The sequence below is a fragment of the Falco biarmicus genome, chromosome W, assembly GCF_023638135.1.
Source record: "Falco biarmicus isolate bFalBia1 chromosome W, bFalBia1.pri, whole genome shotgun sequence".
NCBI classification, from domain to species: Eukaryota; Metazoa; Chordata; class Aves; order Falconiformes; family Falconidae; genus Falco; species Falco biarmicus.
The window spans coordinates 10,893,060-10,899,059 of record NC_079310.1 but is presented as its reverse complement, the minus strand read 5'-3'; the positions used below and the strand labels follow the sequence as shown (position 1 = coordinate 10,899,059).

The 6,000-nt window shown below is 41.6% G+C and overlaps 1 protein-coding gene across 1 annotated transcript in view; it reads right to left on the bottom strand.

Annotated features, from left to right (window-relative positions):
- Positions 1–6,000, bottom strand: part of LOXHD1 (lipoxygenase homology PLAT domains 1) — a 148,139-nt gene that overhangs the window by 55,949 nt on the left and 86,190 nt on the right.

The window sequence follows — 6,000 nt, the reverse complement described above, 5'->3', positions numbered from 1 at the left end:
ATTAAAGCTGGGTCACTCAATATTTTGATATATTGAGCAATAATATTGGTTAAGGGGAAAAACTTCAGGCCAAGGCTTGGGACTTAGCTTTTTTGGTGGTTTTCAGAAATTTCAGTTCAGCTGTTAAAAGGGAGGAAGTGCCAGACTGCTTTTCAAGTGCTTTCCAAAAGCTCATTTGGGTAAGCCGAGCGGGCAGTGTGGAATTAGACACTGAATACTTGTCTGATTTCTCAGAACATTTGTGCAGGGCCGTTCGAACCATTCTGACAAGACTCAGAGCTCTGAAACTTGCCTTGTCCCAGACTCAAAACTCAGCCTGGCTTCATCATCACTTTTTTGATTTAAAAAAAAAAAGGTTTATAAACCTTGAGAAAAAAAATTGTTTGGCTTTCAAGTAATGCGGGATTGACATCTAATTTTGGTTTATGATGACTGACAACACTTTTGGGGTGGGGGTTTTACTAGAGACTCACATCAAACTCAGAATATACGTGTGGTATCAGTGAAGGCATGAATCCATGCTCACCAAATCTATGCTTACCTCTGGACAGAGCAGAACCCAAAGAGATTCATTCAGCCCCGGTATGAGGATTTTGTGTATCAGCACAAAATGAATGGATGATTAGGCAAGACTTTTGTCATCTTTATGGCATCGTTTACGTTTCAGTATGTGCATCAGCATGATGATATGCAATGCATTCTTCACAGACTAACCATTGGAGCTGCTGGTATTAGCAGGAGGAAGGGTTTAGCTGTAGGCAAGATAGATTTTTATAAGAATATATTGAGGGGTTATGTTTAGAACAGCTCCAGACTCCTCTCTTAAATAAAGTATATTTTGAATAGGGGCAATATTTTCTTTTTTACAATTTTGATCCTGTTCTGCTGTGACAGAGTAAGTTCACACAACTACCAGCGTTTCCAACTGATGTTACAACTTCAAGCCAAATTACTTGAAAGACCTATATAAAAATGAGAACTATGACTATGAGAAACTGTTATCATTTCCCACTCTAAATAATGGATACAGAGACAGAGTAGCTTGCTACCAGAGAGCAGGAAACACTGTTTGCTCTTCTTTCTTTTAAAAGTTAGAAAAGCGATCCTTTAATTTGTTTATCTGCCCTCTCCATTGTCTCCCTCTTCTTCTGGGACTCAAAGTTCTATGGGAGAATGCAAAACCTGTGGCACGTGGCCACAGCAGGACAGCACAGGTCCTCCAGCCCATATCCCTTTGTCCCCTGTTTCCTTGAGTCCCTGCATGGAGTTCAGGCTGTTTGAGGGCATGTCCCCCCTTCACAAGGGGTTGGGTTTCATTAGGGATTCAGACCACACCACCACTAGCACTGCTTTCCAGCATGGAGCAGAATTCCCATTTCAGACCCAAGCAGGTTTCTAGTCAACAGGAACTTTCTCTGCACTCTATCCTCACATCACCTCCTGCCCCTCAAAGGTATTCACCACCTTGAGCATGGGAGAGTCCAAACTGGGCTGTGCAAACTCCTTTTCCCAGGCAATTCCCAATACCACTTCCCCTAATCAACTAATTCACAGCTGGCTTTTTATCCAGCTCAGGAGGTGGCTGGCTAGCTCACACAGTCCATCTTATCTGACATTCCTTCAAGATGCATTTTCCTTAATAAGGCCATGTCACTGCAACAGAGATAACCGTGATGACAAGCTCCAGGACTCGGAGAAGAAAGACCACCCTGGTACAATGGGGATGATGGGAACTATCCTAGCTCTGCTGGAGGGTGGCTCTCATGGGAGATGCTGATGTTTTACCCATTATTTGTGAAACTACATGGAAAGACGACATGGCAGATGTTATCCATTGTCTCACCACAGAAGCAATATCAGAAGGAACATGGGAATCACTTATTTTTAATTTGAACACAATATGGGATTACAAAAGAAGGGTTGTCCCAAGACACATGGGTTGCAGAGCAGCATAATGTGCAGCATTATGTCTGCTTCACAACTTAAAGGTGTGGGACATGCAACCCAGGTATCACGTCACAGCAAACTGCTGGGCATCAGCTGATCTGCAGTAACCATTTGTCTGAGTTCCCTTGGACCATGTCAGTGAAAGCTATCTTAGACTCCTAAGCCAAATTACATCATTTTACACTTGGCTTACCATGGAAGTTTAAGATAAGTTTAATTATTTTGTGCCTGCTGTGGACTAAAAACACATTTACAGACAGTAGCTGTGACTCAGCTACTGCCCAGTTACTTGTTACAACACAGTACCTTAACCATACATCTAAAATCTTAATCTAAAGCTAAAAGACCTCATGCAGGATGACAACAAACTACAGGCACAATTTAGATAAGTTATTGTCCTGGAATGCAGAGGCGGTTAATGAAAAGGTATATAAATAGAGAGAAAAAAGCCTGTGTGGTAATGAAGTTATAAGGAAATATAGATGGACCGGGGAAGTTTTCCGCAAAGGTTAACTTTAGCTCGTGGGCACTGGTTTTCCAGGCTTTCTTCACAGCCAGGTCAGAAACAAAACCTGCACAACTTGCCCACTTTCTATCATCAGCAGCCGAGTGAGACTAGCCTCCCTGCACAAAAGCTGGCCTTTGCAGACACAGTCCATCACATTTCACTTCTTATAAGAGGCAATCCAGAAGCAGATTTTTATATTCAGCTTTGTTTTGTCTCGGGAACCAGAACATAAAGATTAAACCCTACACTACAGCCACCAACTGTTTGCATCAGTTATTTGAGCAGAAAACTCAGCCCAGGGTTCATGGATTACCTGTCTTTCAGCAGCAGCCCTTACAGACTCTCCTCCTCTGCCCAGCTGTAAGACAGACCACTTTCTAGAAAAGAACAAACTCACCTGAGCATTCTCAGTCAAAGCTTGTTTCCTGAGAGCCACGAGGCTTACTTGTGCTCTTGCTCAGCTCCCTGTATCCTACTCTCTTCCCAACCCAACAGCTGCTGTGATGCAGCTACGTGTTGTAAGGAAAAGACTTGAAGGGCTCTAAAATAAGTCACATTTAAATTCATGTTAAAAAGACATCCTTGGTGATGGAGGCACTACTAGCCTGATTACAAGGAGGAGAGATGGCTTAAATGTGGCAAACAAGGTCTCAAGAAATTCAAAGCTGCCTTTGGTAATCCAGATCTAATACGCTACATGAAATATCATCTTGAGTAGGTCAGAGAGATATAGGAGGGGAAAAAAAAAGCTGGTATCTGCAACAAGAGCTACTTTAAGGCATTGTTGCGACGGAGGGAAGACAGAGTCACTCAATATGAGTGATCAGCAGACTTCATTTATTGTGCCTTACAGTCATCTTTTATACCTTGTTATAATTAGCTCATACATATTACAAAAGTTAAGCTCATTATTGGTTAGTTGCCTAAATACCAAGCCCGCCCCTAGTTTCTCTTCTGTAGTTATCTGTTCACACCTGCGACATTCTTTTCCCACCAAAATCTTCCTGTTATTGTGTAACAAGGACAGCCAAGGACAGTGTATTTTTGCTTTACTTCAGATAAGCTGAGAGCGATGTGCATTTTTGTCCAGCCAGCTGGACTATGTCTATGTGACCCTTTTCAGCTAGCCAGTTATCCACAATTCCCCCGTTTTTATTTTGGGCGACATAGGCTTGGTTGACCATTTTCAATAACGGCGTTTTAACACAGGAAAATACACAGCCAACTTATAAAATCTCAGTTCAGAAGTATAATTCCTGAAATACTTGAAAAATAAAGTTAGCTTGAAGCTTTAATTTAGATGCTCTTTCTGTTCCAGTGATATAAAAAGTTTAGAAACATTCAAAGGTAATTTTAAAGTTCTGAACATGGACTAATGCAAGCTCAAAACCCAAAAAGAAACCAAACTGATGTTTGACTAGAAATATTTGCAAATATTTTAGTGGAAAATCCCTGACCATTAACAATTTTCTGTCCAAATAACAACTGCCCTTATGCAACCAACCAGTCCATACATTTTCTGAAGAATACCTCATTGATATCAAAGAATTAACAAAGGGGAAAAATTAGTTCTAAGCTATATACATTCATAAGTGTTTTTTTTCAATAGTTACATACAGATTTACACACTAAGCCATAATGGCTTGTAGGTGATACACACAAGAAGAGTACGTTGCTTATCTGTCTGAATGTCTATGCTAAATTTGACAACTATGCCACAAGCCAAGCCTACATGGGTGCTGTATGTTATGCACGTTCCTTAACAAACAGAAGTATAATAGACAAATTCCCAAGATCTAGTCCCCAACCTAATTATATTATTTTGTAGCCAATTAAGGAAAATAACACAAATGTGCATATCTACATGTGCACACACCTTTTAGTTCAGAACCAATCTGTGATAAAAGGCCTTAGCCTTATGGCATCATCGAATCTTAACGAGTACAGTAATTAAAAATGCAGTCTTACTGTAAGTGCGATTTATGCTGACATTCCCTCAAATGCTACACGTTAGTATTTCTCACTCAACTGCCTCAAGTTAAAATAGTAGTATTTGTTAATATGTATTAAAAAATCATTAATTCTCTACAATAGCAGTTGACTTCCATAACACTATGTAAGCAAAAGAGGCTTAAGATGGGTTTTCTGAATACTAACAATTTATTTTAGACTGTCTAAACTCAGGTCTTGAAAGATTTCACTCTGCCAGACGTAGAAACACTGTTGCACTCCAGTTGTGATATCCCTTTTCCCAAGTTGTCACATGCACATCTCGCTCAAGCAACATTATTGTCAAAGTTTCTCTCTGCTACATAAAAGCATATTGCACTTGTAGACATAAAAGACAGCACCCTTACTTAGATTATTACCTTATTACCTCATAACTCTTAGTATCTCTGATTTCATCACTTCAAAAATTCACCAGAAGCAGATAAAACCACAGCCTCAGACTAAACTACACCTTAACTGCTGATTCAAATAAAGGCATTCTCTTCAGATATGCCTAATGCTTACAAATAATTTTGGCTGGTTTTGATCAAAAAACTATTATTACAATAATGATCAAAAATAATAATCCCGTTTGCAAAATGCCTTTAAGCCAGCCTCCTAGTCCCAACCAATTTCCACATTCAGAATACAGCATAAATACAGAATAAATTATCTCCATCAAGGCAAAAAGGCTTCTTTTTAAACACAGAGATGTTTGCTAGTTCAAGGCAGAAACCCATTTCTTGCAGGTGACATCTGAAGCACTTTTTTTTTTTTTTTTTTTTTGGTGGGATTGTAATCAATTCCGTATTTTTCCTTGAGAAGCTTAAGCTGTTCCTCTTGTTTCAGGAGTGTTTCCAACTCTGATGTGTCGAATAGGTCCGTATTTCCCAAAAATATCATACATTTCCTCCGCTGTGATTTCATACGGCAGGTTCCGAATATAAAGGATCCTATTGACCTCTGGGGGCAGCCGGATGTTAGCTCGCTTGGCCGCTTGCATCGCCATGGCGCCGATCGAAGGGAGGTGGGGGGGGGGTGTGTGTGGTGCCGCCTTGGAGAGAAACCGCGGCCGGGAAGGGGCCTGCCGGGCCGCGCGCCGCCGCTCGCCGCTGCCGCGGGGGACCCAGATGCTATCCCATACGCTAATAACCCGGGTAATTCCTTTTTACAATCTATGTCCTGAACGCTCCGCTTTTCTAAAAAGCATATGAGCGAATCGTACGTCGCTTGTCTCTCCATACCTTCGTGCAGCCTTTGCGAGACTTCGGCGACGCGTGGCCGGCGGGACCCTCTGTAGGTGCTCCCGGGCGCGGGGACTGTGCCCTTCCGCCTCCTGCGCTGCTTTCAGGACCGGTACCCGAATCTCCGTCGAACCGTGGCTCGCAGGTTCAGCCCTCTCTAGGGTCCCTGTTCGGGCGCCATTTGTTGTGACGGAGGGAAGACACAGTCGCTCAATATGAGTGATCAGCAGACTTCATTTATTGTGCCTTACAGTCACCTTTTATGCCTTGTTATAATTAGCTCATACATATTACAAAAGTTAAGCTCATTAT